Below are 19,763 nucleotides of genomic sequence, written 5' to 3' on the forward strand. Positions count from 1 at the left end.
TACTCTGACATAACAACATGAAGAATTTGTCAGTAAAATTAATATTCTAAATGGATGGGTCTGTGCTTTCTTTTGCCCATAGCACTGTTGGAATAACATGTACCATCTGGAAAAAAATAATTTGATCAGGAAGAGGAATGGTTTTGAAAAACAACTACAGAAATTGCCACAACTTGATCTAGTTCCAGTCCCACCAGAAAGGAGATCAAGAACATAGTAGAAAATGTTTGGGAAGAATTGAATGGAGAAATCTTGGCAAGTATGTCTCAACCCCAGAAAAGCTATGGAGAAAGAAGACCTTAAAGAAGACTTGGAAATTAGAAAGTCTTTGGGCTCCGGAGATTAAGGGGATGAAGAGTTTCTCAAAACGGAAGGCTAGATGAGCTGCTTTGGGAAGGGAGAAGAGTCTCTGCTTTTTGCTCTGGGCCTGGACCGAAGCAGAAACCCATGCCTCAAAGAATGTGAACGTAGTTTTTTTATGTTCTATTACGTTTTTTGTCCTTTATTGGACTAACCATCTGAATGCTTCTAAAAATCCACCCTCTTCACTCTAAGATGATCTCGCATTGCCTCATTCAGGGTTTGAGACCAAAGAGATCTGGAAGACAAGAACTCCTATCCTTTCCTCATGTAGGTCATGAAAGCATCAGATAAATAAGAATTATATCCAGCATGTAGAGAGAAGTCTATGTTTATTATTTGATTTCTATCAATTCCTAATTTTTAAATGTTAATCGCCATGGACATGATTTGACACAACAACGAAAAGGGACACTTGCTTAATATCAGTGCTTGTGACAATAGTTGTCCCAGCATGTTGCCTAACATTTAATTGAGAGCTGAAGAAACTCTTTGCAGCTTCAGAACAGCAGTTCATTAAAACTTTTTAAGAGGAGGGGCGCCTGGCTGGGACAGTTGGTTAAGTGTCCAACTGTTAGTTTTGGCTCAGGGTCTTGATCTCAGTGTTGCAAGATCAACCCCCATGTTCATCTCTGAACTCAGTACAGAGTTTGCTTGAGTCTCTCTTCACTCTCCCACTGTCCCCAGCCCCTCCCAACTCTCTCTTTCTCAGTCTCTCTGAAATAAATAAAATCTTTAAAAAGAAAAACCTTTTAAGAGGAATATTGCCAGGCACAAATGTCAAGTCAAGGAACAAAGAAGGTAATCCAACTTTACCACAAAGAATTTGACTAGCCTTACTTCCTGAACCTTACTTTCCTTCAGCACCTCAGGTGTGGCACAATACACAAAGGATTTCTTAACATTACAGATTAGCCAAAAGCCAGAAAAGGCAGGGCAGCCACTTCTCTCATTGTTGCTTAGAAGATTTCCATAGGTAACTCACATCACTGCTAATGAGAACTACATGAATTAATCCCCCAGCTCAGGATAGAGCTCAGACAGGATAGCTAAGGACACAGAACTCAAAATTCACATGCAGTCAGAATAAGACTACATACATTATTTCAACATGTTGGAAATCCATCTGCAATAGCTATCAATGGCTTTATACAACCAATTTATACAGTAAGAAAGTACCTCAGAAATGCTCTAGTGGATATATTTCCAAAATACATTTCGAAGCATTAGCCATATTTTGTTCATTGAAAGAGTATAGGGAATTATAAGGGTCAAAGCTAAGATGACATTTGTGAAAAGTGAATAAGCATTCAAAGAAAAAGGAGGATATCTAGAACTAGACCATCCAGTACAGTAATCACCAGTCACATTGAGCAGTGCAAATTTAAATTAATTAAAATTAAATGATATTTCAAATTCAGTTCTTCAGTCACACTAGCACATTTCAAATGCTCATAGCTCCATGTGGCTAGTAGTTACTATATTGAATGTAGACAGAGAACATGTTCATGAACACTGAAAGTTCTATGGCACTGTGCTAATGTAGGCCTTCCAATATTTGTCCCACCCCAATGACAATGTTCATAATTTTCATATCCTGACTAGTGTGATTTCAGGATTCAATATGGCTCCAGAAGAAATCAGAAGAAAAAAATGACCTAGGACAATGTTGTTGCCACCATCACTGGCTGAGTAGCTAAGAAGCTGGTGACCACAGGGATGGGCATAACTTTGGAACCTGAGTTTTTCAGTGCCTATGAGAAACTCTGAATTGACCCTACAACTATCCAGCTAAAGCCTTCTTCTCTTTCTGGGTTGTGGCCATGTGTTCATGAGGTCTCTTTGTGTTTGGTATCAGTTTCTGGCTACTTCTCTGATTATATAGCCAGTGAACACATGGGAGATAAAGGTTAGGAGTCACAGTCCTTTGTGATCCCAGTCCATTGCCCATTGTTTGTCCCTGTCACTGTGGTTCCCTCATTCATGTGAACATGAGAGGTTAAAGTCAGAATTTAGAGTATAGAAGCAGAGCATGATGTATAATACAAAATCTTAAAATTACTGGGACAATAACCTAAAAGCGAGTATGTACAGATGGTAGTACATGATTAGCCAAGACAAGGGAGAATTCATCTCATGAACTAAGATTAGTGGTCAAAACCATGTTTTGTCCACGATCTTTGTTTGCTTTTTGCTATCATTTCAAATCACCTTTATGTGAGTACAGATCTTTACAATAAAAAAAAAAAAGAAAGAAAGAAAAAGGAACAGTCAAGCAGTCCTTGTCTTGAACTCCCCTTCCTATGACTGATCCAGCCCTTGGTATAGAACTTGAGACAGCGCCAAGGGAGAGAAACGCACCTTCTGTTTACAAAAACATCTGTAGAGAAGAGTGGGAAGAGTGTCATTTTTTTTCTAAAGCCAGTTGTTTCTAAAAAGAAAGGACTAAGAATTTATTTTAAGATAACTCAAGTGATCATGATAGTTATGATGACCGTGACGATGATGATAGTCATGAAGATGATTTGCTTGTTCTTCAGTCGAGAGTGCACAATACGTATATGTAGCTGATAATACGGAGTGATCAGGAGCACTCCACTGAGTCAGATGGCCCTGCTCTCCAGGAATAATTCTTTTCTAGCAGGTTGCTCTTGAAACAGTTCATGTAATTAGGTGCTGTATTACATCTCAACTCCCGTTTCTAACGACTAGGTAGAGACGACATAGAGAACTAGGAACTCTATTGACAACACAACTACGCAAGAGAATTCATACTCTTAGTCTTGTTCACGTTACTGAAATGAAAACAAATGAACACATGAACAGTTGTGCTATGTACCTGGAACAGGTGGAGGAAAGCTGTGCTCTCTTTACGCAGCAGTGCTACGTTCACTTGCATAAAAACCTAAAGTTCTCTGTGATTTGGCAAGGGAAGTTTTGAGTTTTGATTCAGTGACTGCTGTTTAAACTGCAGAGTTGATGCATAAATGATCCATAACACATTTTGACATATTAAATCATCTTCACAGTTCTAATATGCCATGAAACCCAATTTACATATGGTGGAGACCTAGAAGATAAAAAGCTGAGAGCAGATTCCTGTTTCAAAAGGCATCAGGCACACTACTTTATTTTCTTGAAGCACCACTAACTTCTATAAATCCGTTGCTGGAAAAGGTCATTAAGCTGCCAGGCCCTTCTTTCTTCTCAATCCTTAACTTCCCCCTCCTCTTCTCATGTGCTCAGTGGAAGTTCTTCTCTCTCCCCCTCCCATTCTTTTGCTTTTTTATCCCATAGATCTTTTCCCTTCAGCTGAACCCCGCAGAATCTTTGGACCACAACAAACATAATTATCTTTCTCTTCAGACTTGTAATGCATTTGGAAATTTGGGGGTGAGGGGAGAGGGAGCTATGGCAGGTATGAGGTAGTAATAGAACAGAGTAGTAGAAGATATAATAGTTCGTCAGATTCTGGACCTGACCTGTTAAAGATAATAACACTAGGCCAAGGTGCAACCAGTGGGTGTGATGTGCAACTCTATCATAATTCTGGTATCTGTTGTCAGTTGAGCTAATACACACCCAGCCTCCCATCCATTCATGAGTTATGTGGTGTACAGCCAAAGACATCACAGTATGGACAGAGTACAAAAATTGGCTTTCGCCACATGTCAAAATATATATAATTTCTTTGAATTAGGTCAGTAAGTACTCAAGTATGACTTAATCATGTCTCTTGGGAAAATAATGAAAATATTTTATGTTATATTATAATTAATATCAGCATCTTCAGAGATCACTGTCAGTTGCTTGGCACCAGATAAAAAGGCCCTCGTGCCTGCCAAAGTTTTGCTTGCCTCCAGGGTCTCTAGACGAGAGTTTCTCAACCTTGGCACTAATCACATATGGGGCCAGAAAATTCTTGGTTGTGGAGGGCTGTCTTGTGCATTGCAGGATATTTAGCAGTTTCCCTGGCCTCTTACCCACTAGGTACCAGTAGTACCCCAATCCCCGCCCCCCTCCAGCTGTGACCACCATTGCCAAGTATTTCCCGAGGAAAAATTCTCCCAGTTGAGAACCATTGCCCTAGATTCACAAGGCATGAATCTTTCATCCCCTATTTCTCTTTTCTTCTTTCCTGGCATGTTCAGTCCTAGTAAGGTACACCTATCTTAATCCAAAGGCAAAACTTTCTGCGCCTTCTCTTATCTCTAAAACAGATCTTGTCTTAGTCGCCTGAAAATATCTTGGCAATGTCTGTGTAAACAATAACAGAATCCTTTAAGCTTCAAAAATTACATATAAGGATCCAATAGGAAAACAGGAAGCAATGTAGAAAAAATAAAATAGCTAGAGAGAATGGAGAATTCAAACTTAGCTTTCTAGGTCTCTGTACTGGGGAATCAAGTCTACGTGAACTGCTTATGGCTTTGAGTTGACTTCCTGGGACAAGTTGAAAGTGATATTACGGGGTTAGCTTGAAACAGCCTCAATGAATAAAAGACAGGCATTTACATCCCACAAAACTTTTCCTCTCATAGAAATTTATACTTTTTATTGATTTCCTATTGAAAGTATTCACCATGAATTTCCTATAACTTTTTAAAGTTTTCTCAATTTCCAAGTCTCTTCCTCCTTGGCCTCGTATTTTCAGCAGATAACCACATCTCTGGCTTAAAACTGTGAATGCTGACAAGAAGACCCAAGTCATTCGACACAAGCCTTCTCTCTTAATCTTTCTCCTTTCTTTTTTAAAACCTCTCCTCTCCCCACATCCTTAGGTATACTGAATTCTCTCTCAATTTATCCTCTCAGCTTTTTTGTTGTTATTGTTATTGTCACTGGTTTTCAGGGGATGAATCTTCCTTTTCAAAACTAACCCTTTGAACTGTATCTGTGACTGCAAACCTTTGCATCTTCAATCTTCAATATCTTACTTTCTGCTGGAAACTTCCAGTCTGCTATAAATATCACTCACTGGCCGCTCCACATTTTGCCTGCCATTGTCTCAAACGTTTCTCTCAAAATTGCTCATTCCGTCTCCTGTTTAACTCTCTTCACTTCCCTTCAACAGACTTCTTAAAAAAATAACTTACTCTCTTATTTCTACTCTACACTTCCACTCTCCGGGTCTCTTGAAGGCTTCTTTTTACCTTCACAAATGTGCTGAAACACTTTTGCTGTCTAACCATGACAACTGAATCATTAAACCAACTGGATTTTTGGATCTTGACCTTTGGGAATCTGACACTACGATTGCTCCCTGGATTTTCACTTTCTTAGTTCCCATGCTACTGCAGTCCCCTGATTTTCTGTCTGCTATTTTTGCTTATTATTTTCCCTGCTCTTACCTCCAAATACTTTCAGAAACTGATCTTAATATATCCAGTCCACTTCCATTCAGAGACTGCAATGCTGCTATAAGACAAGATTCAGACTCCCTTTTAACTTCATGGTGGCATTCTTTCTCCTTTGGAAAACTCCTCTTTATAGGACTCTCTATTCATGGTAGGACAACATCTTCAGTCATCTTCAGTAAAATCTTTTGAACTTGGAGAATTGTTTGACTCAGGCAACAGAGCTGTCACTTCGTGATTCTACCCTTTATTCTAAATATGAATGCCAATCTTGAAGGAAACAGAAGTTGTATGTGTGTGGCATGGGGGAGGATATAAGAATAGGAATTTTTGCCAGCTGGAGTCTGTTATATAGACATAAGTATGCACCTGGGGAGGTTGGGATGTGGGGGAGAGGTTGGTAAATCATTTCTGATTAATGTATAATACCAAAAAGTAAAAAATAATACTAAATGTTATTAGAATTTTACCGAGAAATACAGAAAAAATAAGCTAAAGAATTGAAATTAGCTCTGGGGAAAGAAAAATGGAAGGCTCTTATAATAAGTATTTAGGAAAAAATGAAACAAGATGAAACCAAAGGTGGAGACAAACGATAAGAGACTCTTAATCTTAGGAAACAAACTGAAGATTGCTGGTGGTGGGGAGGTGCGGGGGGATGGTAACTGGGTGATGGTCATTGGGGAGGGTACATGTTATAATGAGCACTGGGTATTATATAAGACTGATGGATCACAGGCCTGTACCCCTGGGGGGGAGAACATACAGTATTTGTTAATTAATTGAACTTAAATTTTAAAAATGTTTTAATAAGTGTTTAGTGTTGATTAACTCTTTAAAACTGTGCATATGTAAATAAAACCCAAATACACACATACAAACAATATCATCAATATAGTTAACCACGAAGAATAGAGAAGGATGCAAGAGATAACCTAAGGACAGCTTTGTACTATGTGGAAGACCATAACATCCTTTCTGGCCTAAATGGAGAAGTCTGGAAAGAGAGGGAGGAAAGAACAAATAAGTTGGAATGGCAGTCTGGTGCTGATCCTTTTGCATTCTCCGTAAGTTTGAAACCCATGGAGGCAGATAGAGAACATTAAATGACTTGAGAACCTCAGCACTAAAGGAGGATATGTCCCCTTTTCACTGACAACTGTGAGTGATTCTCTTCAACCTTGGCAGCCACAGCAGAGTAGCAATGGAGTGTGAGGTGGAGAGCAGGATCTTGAGATGGTCCCCACCTCCTCAACTGTCGTGATCTCTTGTAGTAGGAGGAGACCAACATTGTTCTTGGACCCTTGTTCTGGGACTCACACTTTAAAGTGGTACACACTGGCTTTTCTCTGACTAGATCCTATCCTGCAGAGCTAGAAGACTTTGGGACCAAAGAGACTTGCCCACCCCGAGATCACTCCATTCCTACTATTCTAAATCATACTTTAGATCCTTGAGATGCTAAAAGTTCTGCCAAGATTATAGTTAGGCTTTGTATGTCTCTTCCTGGCTCTAGTCTCTGGAGTGTAAGTCATACTACCAATGTGTAAACCCCTAGGGCTGAGTGGTGGCCGATACATTCTTATTTGTGTGTGTGTTGGAAGAGGAGGAGGTTGGTATGGGGTATAGATGAAAGTTTAACTACGTGGGCTGAGATTTCCATACAGGCACATTCAAGGCCATTAGGAAAGGAGCCAGTGGTGGGAGGACAATGGAAAGTGGCCCATAAACTGGGCCTTGCTTTCCCTCTGTCAACACATTTCCGTGTGAACCTGTAAGTAGTCTAATATTTCTAAATTCAAATGACCTAAGTCATTACAAAAGTATATTTGCCGAGGTGAAAGTATAGGATGTATTATATTTAACAATCTGTTTGCTTAGTAATATTTGGAATGACGACATGTGCGTCACCGTTTATACTCTTGCCTTGAACCCTGTGTTATGTGGCAGGTCTGGAGGAAGAGATTCAGAAGCTGCTCCAAAAGTTAGTGGGGTTCTGAAATGCTGTGAGGGCCAGTAGAACACAAGATGTTGGGATGGAGATAAGGACCAAACGTGGTTCAGTCCTTGTGAGCAGAGATTAAGGTTGAGACCAGTCTTTAGGTGTGAAAGTGAAGAAGGCAGCCACAGTTGGGAGAACAAAGGCTGATGATCAATAATCCTAGACTATGCAGTAGCAGAATACACTTCAGTTATCTAATGAGAATTTGGAGGAAGAAATGAAGATTGGACTCCCCTTACTTCCCTCCTCCCCCCAACACAGGTGACATTATAATATTAAATGAGTTCCTCTTATACCCTGCAGGGTGGCAAAAGGACAAAGAAATCTTTTGAGAGGTTAGAACAACTATGCTAAGGAGATTAAACCATGAACTGAATAAGTTTAAATCCTGAAGGATTTATAGGAATAAACTTTTACATCAAAAGGAATATTTTAAACAGGATATGACTTCAAGGTATATGCTTTCAATTTAAAAAATGTTATTATTATTATTATTGCTAGTGATCAAGGAGAGATTCAGAGGTCAGCTAGAAAAGTAGCACTGTTACATTTCTGCACATCTGATTAATTAATACAAATTGACTGGTAATGCTCTGAAATAAATACCCATGGATAACTTCCTGGAGAAACTGGGGAAAATTGGTCCTTGCCAGAGCATGGTAGGAGAATAATATCATGAATTATATGTCTTGGTAACAAATGGCTCATTAAATCCTGGGTGTAGGTGAAGTCTAACTTCAAAGGATTCAGAATCCCTACCTGATGGACACAGAGACATTTTGAGATTCACAAAGTTTGGAATTTCCTGCCTTGGAGTGAGGTTGAAAGTGAAGGCTGACTCCTAGGAGTACTTTGCTAGTGACTACTACCTATGAGGTCCTGGACAACCTTTGCTACTCCCAGACTCACTGAGAGCCAAGGGATGTTAAGAGGAAAGATCCAATGTCTTTGGGCAGAGAGAAAATGCCATCTAAGGGGAGGTCTGCTGCAGTATTTGAATTGGATCTGACCAACAGGGAGCTATTCTAGGCCCTTTATTGTATGGTACCAAGACATTAGAAACATCTGAAGCTGTTGCCAAAATTGGACCTATCTATCCTATAGATCTGATTTTTTGACTTGATGTAGGTCATAGAGAAAAAGAAAGCAACGTACAATTATGATTTCTTGATTTTTTTCCCCATCTTGAGATAGCTGAGGATGTCAAAAAAAGGTATGGGATTTGCTCCTACAGTATTTCATTAAAGACCTGAATATTCAAATAACTCTAGAACCTATCCAAACACAGTTATAAGCCCTAGGCAGTGGGAATAAAAGCAACAATAAAATACAGTTCCCTCACACAGAGTTTACTAGGAGTGGGAATGGCATTTAATAGTGCTTAATTGGATTTGTTTAAATGATCGTATTCATTATATATATGTTATACATGTATTATTACATATTTTATATATTTTAAATATACATATTTAGAAAAATGGATAAACTCAGGATTGTTTTATCAGGGATTTGACAACTTCATAACTGCTCAGATATTATATATAAAACATCTTTCTTGTATGTGTTTCTTACATGTATTTATTTTGTTCAGGGAAGGAACTATGAAAGTTGTCTATTGCAGGAAGGGTTCTAGTTGGCCAGAACCCAGGTGATCGATACATAGCAATCCCATCATCATATGAAAACTCTTTTCTGAAAATGATGGAGACAACTACAACCATTTCATTTTCATTGCAGGTGGAAAGTATGGCAATATGAAAGACATAAACAACAGGCTGGGGGAGAGTTTAGAAGGCATGAAATAGGTTGTGTGGAACATGGATGACATCAGTTGCTAGTAAGATCCCACCGAATTATTGTCAAGTGATATGAGAGTCCAGTGGTCTGCTTTTCTCCAGGGGAATCAGGAAATGGGCATTGGAGATGGATTATTGATTTGAGCTACTATTGTCTTTTCACTGTGAGATGCCTCACATCAGAAGTTCTAGGGGCCAACAGGTCTGGCTTAACAGGAAGATGCTGGCTGATTGAAGGACAATGGAATGGTCAAGGTGGTATAAACCAGGATTAGGTCAAAATGGGCAGAATGGGATTAAGGGATGGAGAGTGCACCTTTCAGTCATGGGGTATTTGGGAATGATTTCAACGGCCACTGTGTGGCTGTGTGTGAGAGAGGGTTCAAGTAGAGTGGAAATGGAAGATTTGGGGTTAAAGATGAAACTGTGAGGAAAATGTGTTCAAAATATCACCTAAGCGGCTATTGAATTTACCCAGGGTAATAGCAGAAGTTAAGAAGTTGGCAAATTAGGAGGAAATACATGGTCCAGGTGCCCAGATTGGATGAATTGCTAGTTGACCTCAGTCCCCAAAGACAGATTTTGACATGTAGGGGAATAATGGCTTAGTGTAAAAGTCCCAAGAGGGGAAGGAAGAGACACCAACATGCCTTCTTTTCATTAAAAAGGTCTTCATAGGCAGTGCTGGTCTTGGAGACTATTTGATTTTAGTTAAATCCAGAAGGTGCAGAAGCATTCTGTGTAGAGCTTTCCAGTGGAGGTATTTTGTGTCATAGCATGGGACCACCGAGGCCATGACAGAAGAAAGCAGAGAGAAATGCACAGGCAGAAGGGAAGTTAGGGACTGAGAGTAGGGGAGAGGGTAGATGGTCAAAGGGACTTGAATGTCCGGCAGGGACTGAGAATAAACAGGGGTGTGAGGTCTGGTAGGATTAGCTGCTCTCCAAGTTCCAAGTAGAGCAGAGGTACAGAGTGGTTTCCTACCCCTGTTGGCTCAGGCCCCTGGGGGTGTGACGAGAGGCTTCATGATGAGCAAATTGTGATTTTTTTTTTTTTTTTCAGCTCTCCAAACAGACTCTTGGTGGGATGTTCCTGTGGTGCCTTTGAAGAGATCCCAGGTCAGGCATATGCAGATAAGGAGAGTGAGTGTCCCGGAGGAATGGGCCGTTTCTCAACACTCTCAAAAGCCAGGGGTGGCCTGATTCAGTCACAGCTTTGAAGAAATTCTAGCTACAGATGAAGGGGTATAACTTGTTTTCCAGCCCACTTTTTTTTCCTTTATTCATTTATTTGACAGAGAGAGAGAGTGAGAGAGGGATCACAAGCAGGCTGAGGGGCAGACAGAGGGAGAGGGGGAAGCAGGCTCCCCGCCGAGCAGATAGCCCCATGGGGCTCAGTCCCAGGACCCTGGGATCACGACCTGAGCCAAAGGCAGGCACTTCGCTGACAGAGTCGCCCAGGCACCCCTCCCAGCCCATTTTTTTAAACGAGAGTATCATAACTGCTCGAGCTTGTAACCAAGGACTTTCGAAGGAGCCCACCTCGGTTGCCCTTCCTGTCTTTGAAGTCGGAGCTAAAATGTGAGCTCCTTGGTTGAACTACTACCAACTGAAGCACTTTAACGAAATTCAAAGATATAGCTGCAGAAAAAACAACAGGCTTGTGAGGAATCCTCACACACATCAGCTGCTTTGACGGGCTCAGGTCCACACTTCCTCAGCTATATTCTACGTTAGGGTTTTTTCTGAGTAGGCCTGTGGAAGGAGACTTAGAACTCTAGGATGCGGGGTTTGGGCTGGTAGGTGAGAGAGAGAATGAGAGAGAATGAAGGAGAGGAGGAGGAAGAGAGAAAGAGAGAAAGAGTGCTTGTCTTAAGTGAAACTGTGTGCCTGATGTGGAACTAAGGCCTGAAAAAGGTCTTCTCAGCCCTGCCACCACCCCGGCTGCCACAGGTGTCCTGGGTGAAAAAGCAATTCCTTTGTTCTGCAGGATAACTCAATCTGAAATAAATATACATGGATTTAAAATAATACATTAATTTAAATTCTCTAGGTGGAACTACTTTGATGGAAATTTCCCTAAAAAAGCAACACATGATTTGCCTCTGCATCTAATCAGCCAATCAGACACCCCCATGCTGATTACTTAATAAACTGGAATTTTAATGCAAAAATTTATGATTATCAACAATTCTTCTGCTCCCCTACACCCCCAACCCAACCACTTTGTACTTATAATTCTTAACAAATTAATCTTTTCTTCAATCATATAACAGAATTTGTTAATCAAAACTGAATTTCTGGCCAAATATCTCAGAGCAGCTTGTAAAGCGCACAGTCAAGCAGATAAGACCAAGCTGATGACTAAGTAAGTGGTTCTCTTGTCACTATCAAGAAGAAAATAATACAGGTGGTTGTATGAACAGAAAATCAAAGGCCAGGCCTGCTGGTCTCGAGGCAGAGACGAAAAGATGAAAGAAAGCACATGGAGTGGGCTTATGCTGTCCCCATGGTCTAGGTCACTGAAGTGTCAAGGGACACTCTTCACCATGGGAGCACTGGCCCAGTGTGGGGTGAGGAAGCGAGACAAGCTGGGTGGTCCTGGGCCGGACTTGGTGAGTTACCATTGCTCAGTCTGCCTTAACAGACTCGTGGCATTTCAGGTTATTCTCAGTGCTCTTTTGTCTGCCTTTCATCTGGGTGGAATTCAAGTGTGGGATAAAACTGAGGAAGTATGGATCTTAGCAGAAGTCAAAATAGTCTGTGGGCCTAAGTTACACATGTATGAAATCATTTATGGAAGGAGCATATATTGGCTGAACAGATCCAATGTGTTTTCTAGAGAAAGGGTATGTTGGCTACATAATTAATTGTTTACAAGGTCTCATATAAAGTTTCCTGAAGTGAATGAGTCCTGTCTATGACTCATTTAAAAAGTAGTAAGCAGGGACGCCTGGGTGGTTCAGTCGGTTGAGCGGCTACCTTTGGCTCCAGTTGTGATCCCAGTGCTCTGGGATCAAGTCCCATATTGGGCTCCTTATTCGGCAGGGATCCTGCTTCTCCCTCTGCCTCTGCCTACCGCTCTGCCTGCCTGTGCACTCTCTCTTTCTCTTTCTTTCTCTCTGACAAGTAAATAAATAAAATCTAAAATATAAAAATAGGGCCCCTGGGTGGCTCAGTGGGTTAAGCCTCTGCCTTCGGCTCAGGTCATGATCTCAAGGTCCTGGGATAGAACCCCCACATCGGGCTCTCTGCTCAGCAGGGAGCCTGCTTCTCCCTTTCTCTCTGCCTGCCTCTCTGCCTACCTGTGATCTCTCTCTGTCAAATAAATTAATAAAAATCTGTAAAAAAAAATGAAAAAAGTAATAAGCGTGATTCTTTTATAATCCATGTATATTAGTTAGAATGATTTTACCCTATAGTATAATAGCACCTATTTCATGGGATTGGTGTGAGCAATCATTGAGCCAATAGCTAGGAAGGGTGTGAAATTGTGCCTGGTTCCCAGACATAAGACAGCAAACAGTAGCTATTATCATCATCACTCTGGAGGGTAAATAACCCCCTTCTTACAAAAGAGGAGTTTGAATTTCAGAGCATTTTAGTGACTTGCACAAGATGCAAATTAAATCACTGGATCAAGAGTGCTGCCAGGTCATATTGAAATTACCTGAACCATTGGCCCACTCTTAAATCTATTTCCAAACTCATAAATACAAAGCTGTAATTGAAACAGACTCACATGTGGGTGGTCACAAGAGACGCAGAGCAGAATGTTGTCAAATCACATTTTACACTAAACGCTGCTGCAGCAGGAATGAAGTTGGAGACTTAAGCAGCTCATCCTCATAATTCAGACCTTTTGCTGATGTCTGGAAACCTTGCAAAAACGATCCTTCAAGGGTCTGTTTGCATGAGCAACCAGAGACCCCCAACTGGAAGAATTCATTGTGAGAAAACAAGAGATTCAAGGTGCATAAAATGGGTTTCATAATTGGATGTTGTCAGAGGGGAGAGAAAATTTTTGAGTACCCTGATGAATTGTAAGCAGGCTGCCTTCCAAGTCAGACCTCCTCACCCTTGCAATTCTGCGTCTATGGGAAGAGAAGGAAGGAGCAATAAAAATCCCAGGATCAGAAAAATCTCTATGATCAATTTAATTTTTTTTTTTTCCCAGAGAGAGAGAGAGAGTGGAGAGGGAGGGGCAGAGGAAAGGGGGGGAGAGAGAATCTCCAGTTGACTCCCTGCTGAGTGCAGAGCCTGATGGCCCTGATATCATGACCTGAGCTGAAATCAAGAGTAGCCAACTGAGCCACCCAGGTGCCCCTCTCTATGAGCTATTTAAAGTAAAGATTAGTCATGGGCACTCAGTAACAGAATACAGCAATCCCTCCTTATCCATGGGGGATATGTTCCAAGACTTCCATTGGATACGTGAAACTGAGATTGTACTAAACCATAGGAACACTACACTTTTTTTTCTTATACATACGTATATGGTAAAGTTTAATTTGAAAGTTAGACACAGAAAGAGGTTAATAATAACAAATAATAAAATATAACAATTATAACAATAGAGTGTAATAAAGGTTTCATGAATGTGGTCTCTGTTTCTCAGAATATCTTCTCGTGTTGTACTCATCCTTCTTGTGATGATAGGAGACAATAAAATGCCTCCATGATGAGGCGAATGACATGGGCACTGAACTTAGTGTTAAGTTATTATTGACCTTCTGATCATCTACTTCCAACATGGTTGACCGTGGGTAACCAAAACCATGGATAAGGGCGATTGCCGTATAGTATTTATAGTGTATAACCTAAGTAGCAGGAAGGATGTAGTAGAACAAGTTGGCATTCAGGGAAAAAGAAGACAGGCCAAAACACGTCACAGGAGCATCAGAAGAGGTCCTCAGAGCCCTGGACAGAAAGCTACAAGTGTTTTTCACCATCAAGATAGCAGTGTGGGGGCTTGGGTCCCACTGAGTCCACATTCCAAGATGAAGGGGGCAATGGTGGATGCCTCATGGTACGCAGGAGAGCTGCATTTAGGAGCACACATAAAACAGAGCTTCCTTAGCAAATTAGAGACATTTGAAAAGGATTGAACTAATTCTACAGATCAGTTGTGGGATGGGCACCAAACTCTATTTAAACATGGTTATTTTGCTTTAAGCTTTTTCTAAAGGTTGATGGTATACTAATTCATTCTTATATTAACTTACTGAGCAGCACTGTGCTAGACAGTGTGGATAGGTCATGGAATAGAATTATTACAGTTTTTATTCTCATTTATTTACAGCTTTGTAGAGGAATGTAAGCTCCTTGAACACAGGCACTTTATCTGTTGTGTTTATTTTCATGCTTTAAGACTAAAAAGGAGTATGTGGGCTGGAAGAGGAAATTATAAAACAATTTACTGAGATAACAAAAAATTTAAATAAAATAATAAATAAATAATAAATAATTTTTATTTAAAATTTTTTATTAAAAAATGAAAAACAAAATAAAAGTAATTTTTTATTAAAAAATAAAATGAAACAAAATAAAATAAATTGAGAATGAGATGTATTATACTGCTAGGTATATATCCAAAATGATTGAAAACATATGTCCAGACAACATGTGAATATATGTTATACACATATTCATAGCAGCATTATTCATAATAGCTGAAAAGTAGGAACAACCTTAATGTTCAACAGTTGATGAATAGAAATGTAATATGTCTATAGGAAGGAATATTATTCAGCCATGAAAAGGAATGAAGTACTGATTTATGCTACAACATAATAACTGGATAACTGGATGAACCTTGAAAACACGATGCTAAGTGAAAGGAGGCAGTCACAAAAACCACATACTGTATGATTCCATTTAATGAAATGTCCTGAATGTGTAAATCCATAGAGATAGAATGTAGGTTTGTGATGGTCAGGGACTGGGAGGAGAGGGATGGGATTGGGAATGACTACTAAGGGATATGGACTTTCTTTTTGGGGTGATGAAATGCTCCAAAATGTACTGTGGTCATGGCTGCACAACTCTGTGGATATACTAAAAATCTTTGAATTATAGATTGATTTTTTAAAGGTTTTAATTATTTATTTGACAGAGAGGGAGTGAGAAAACACAAGTAGGGGGAAGAGCAGGCAGAGGGAGAAGCAGGCTCCCCTCTGAGCAGGGAGCCTGAAGTGGGACTTGATCCCACGACCCTGGGATCATGACCTGAGCAGAAGGCAGACTCTTAATGGCTTAGTGACCCAGACACCCCTGTAGATTGATTTTGAGTGAATTTTTATTCATTATGAATGAATGAATTGCATGGTTCTCTTAAATGAATTATATATAAATAAAGTAAGAGAGGGAGAGACAGAAAGAGAGGGTAATATCCGTAGGTTACTGTGGAAACTCACAAATGTACCACCATAACCAATGCAAAAGTAAATTATTCTTAAATTTAACTTTAATTCATCCTCCCACCTAGAGAATGTTTGAAATTATGCTCTTATAGAGATTTGCTACAGATCCAAAATGAGAGAAAAATCTCATTCAAAAATGACTTCTCAAACCTTCCTTCCTCGCATCTGGGGTCATGTGACTGCTATCTGCGGCCTCAGTTCAGCCTTAGGGTCTAAAATTTACCTTGATCTTGATCAAGGGACATTTTCTGAACTCCAGTTCAATATTCCAAAGATTTAGCATTATTTCTCTCCTTTCTACCAGTCTGGTTCTGATCTAGAATTTGCATGTAAGCCTTATTCTTGAGTCTGAATCCCCAAGTTTCTTTGCAGTTCTGGGCTCATGCCTGTTTCTCTTACTACACTTACTTAACCTAAGACTGAACTTATTTGGATTGAGGCCTTGCCTGGCTTTTCTGGGCTTTTCCAGGCATAAGGATTTGGTCCTTGGTTATCATTGGGTCTTGGACAGACTTCCCAGATGCCGACCCCCATTTAGTACTTCTAGCCATGCCTTGTAGCATTATTGGACTTTGACCATGACATATGCCGGGCCACATGCCCTCCACCCATCTTTGTCTTTCAAGACACCGCATTCCAGCGATCTGGCTGAACTTGCTTCCAACACGGCTGAACCTGTCTTCTTCCTTTCCGCTTCTTCAGTTGCACACCGCAGGTCCCAGATCGTGCCAGTGACACCAGTCCTGGTATGACTAAATTTTTTTTATGCCTCGATGTGTTACCAGGATAATTTTGGTTTTGACAAAAATTTAAACTCTTTCACCCAATTTATCTTTTTTCAAGATTCAACAGATATGCATGTTTTAATTCAAGGCTGAGGGCTTATCATATGAGAGGTATTGTCATAGGTGCTAGATATGCAAAGCTGAAAAGTAAACTCCTACTTGAAATAATGAGGATGATGATGATAATAACACCTAATATTGCTGAGTATTTACGAAGCACAGTTACTAGACCAAGGGGTAGAGCTTCACTAGCTCATTTATTTTCCATAACAATACTTTCTTGTAGATTCTAATATTATTTGCATTTTAAAGATGAGAAAACTGAGATTCAGGAAGTTACATGCCCAGGATTCAACTCTTAAGACTATTTAATTCTTACTACTAAGCTCTTAATCAGCGTGTTATACCATCCAGAGAACCTAGATTCTAGTGAGAATCAAAAATACTGTGCTCAGATATCACAAGCAATCTTATATTGAGGTAACATCTGATCTTAAAATGTCTGTTGAAAGAACTATGAACAGCCTTCCTACTCTCATTCTTAAGGTTAAGAACTGGAGCTCCACAAGATAAGGACTGATACCAGAGGTCAAGTTCAAGAATGTTATTAAGGCAGGAGGAGCAGGTGAGTCCTAGCTGTCCAAACAACCCACAGGTGCATAGCCCAGGGTTCAAAAATCACAGACCAGTTTGAACTACAGTACTTTTGCATCTAGATAGGGGCTCTGAGTAACAGACATTGGGGAATCAAGGTTAATAATAAGCATGATGGTGAGCCAAAAGTTCTGTAATGTGAGGAAACTTTCAGAATTCCTTCCCAGACCGAGTCTGATTACAAGGAAGCAATCCATGTGTAAAGACAAGCAGGCCACCTGACTGGAATATGGAAGTGAAGGGAGCAAGTATTCCTAGTAAACTGTGTATCTTCTACAATCTAATACTACAGCTTTACATGGAGACTAACCTGTATTTGAAACCGGCAAATTGGATTCCACTAAGTGATTCTTTTTTTACTTAATCAAAAAAAGGAAGAAAAATAAATATCAAGAGAACTAGAAAGATCATTAAACTGATCTTTCAGCTAATGCAACAATAGCTATATCATAGAATATTCAACAGCAGAGCTAATAAACAGTATTGAAATTCATGTAGAGCAGTATTTCACCACTTTGAGTACATTTTCTTTTCCAAAAATGTGCACCAAATATCTCTCATCCCCCATGTTCTTCGAGAGCTTGCTACTCCTGCATTAGGAGTGGAGACTAAATTCCCTCCTATGAATCTAAGTGAGCTCTTTGCTTCTCTGTGACCAATAGATCATGGCAGAGGTAATGTTATGTGATTTGTTAGGTCACAAAAGGCAATGTGGCTTTTATCTTGTGAGCAGAAACACTCATGTTTTACAGCCCTGAGATTCCGTATAAGAATACAACTGTTCTGAGACTGCCACACTGATGAGCTACATGTAAACCTTCTGGCCCACACTCCAGCTGAGCACCAGACAATGGTAGGCTACAACTGCCAACCCTATGAGTGTACTATCTTGGACACCCAGTCCAGTCGAGCCTTCAGATAACCAAAAACTGACTGCGATTTCATAAGAACCCCAAGGGAGGACTGCCCAGTGAAGAGGTGACACATTTCTGACTCATAAGTGCAGAAAGCAGCAGTCATTTTAAACTGCTAAATGTTGGGGTAACTGACTACAGCAATAGTAACCTGAACACCAGGGAGGAGTGATCATTGAGTTTCCAACACCCATAAGGGTGATGGTTGAAACGTGGCAGGAGAGACACCAGTGTGGGGAGGACACAGGAAGTTCCTTTAGGGCCACCAGTAAGAGAGTCTATGTGTAAAAGCCCATTCACTATTTGTGGCATGATTAAGCAGTGTGAGATTGCCAAAACGTTGATTAATTTTTGTTGTTGTTGTTAAGCTCCATTTTTCTTCTTCTTATTATTATTATTTTAAGATTTTATTTATTTATTTGACAGGAAGAGAGAGATCACAAGTAGGCAGAGAAGCAGGCAGAGAGAGAGGGGGAAGCAAGCTCCCTGCTGAGCAGACAGCCGGATGTGGGACTTGATCCCATGACCCTGAGATCATGACCTGAGCCGGAGGCAGAAACTTAACCCACTGAGCCACCCAGGTGCCCCAAGCTCCATTTTTCATCTAAATAAGTATTCACTTCCTGATTTCAATTTCAGAAGGTAAGAAAATTTCCAAATAATAGCATGGAACTTGCCACAGTGATATGGTCAGTGAGTCAGCTGGGATGTATGTTTTTGTGCATTTATTCCCAACTTCCTAGCCACATGTTAGTAGAGAATGGATGGATCCTGCAGGAATGGATGGTAAAATGAAACTGTATTCCTTCTGCTTTGGTTAGAAGTCTACTTATTACAAAAAAGATATATTTAGGGTAATTGTTTTAAAACTCTAAGTGGTAATTCAACAAGTTATCAATCAGGATTCTTAATTCTATTACCTCTTCCCTTTCATCTATTCTCATGATTAGAATTCTTCCAAATAACGCACCTTCCCTTTGCCTCAACTTTTCTTCCAACTAAGGACTCCCATAAAACATGCCATCGACACAATTCTCAGGAGGAAAGAGAAGAACTATTTGAGGCATAACCTCCTAACCTATTCAACACACCCTTAGCCAACAACCTCATTCTCCTTTTGGCATTCAGAGGGCTCTGGTGTATCCCTTGCCCTCAAAAATGCTATCAACATAATGAAAGTTGAGCTGAAAATTAATCATTTAGTGAGTCTTCTCCTGCATCTGTTTTAAAACTTCTGGGGGTGGGGGAATCTATAGAACCTTGGAAGTCTACAACGGGGTTCATATTGGCTATACTGTTCTGGGATACTTGAGAAAATTAATGAGAACTGGTTACTAGGGAGAAATTAAATAATACTTTTGCTCAGCACTTGAGATCAAGAACCTCAAATTGGAACAGGTATTCTGCCTCAGATTTCCCATTTCCTCTGCCCATACCATGGTCTTCCTACTTACTGCCCCATAATTATCTTTTC

The sequence above is a fragment of the Enhydra lutris genome, unplaced genomic scaffold (assembly GCF_002288905.1).
Source record: "Enhydra lutris kenyoni isolate GAN:26980312 unplaced genomic scaffold, ASM228890v2 scaffoldscaffold2, whole genome shotgun sequence".
NCBI classification, from domain to species: domain Eukaryota; kingdom Metazoa; phylum Chordata; class Mammalia; order Carnivora; family Mustelidae; genus Enhydra; species Enhydra lutris.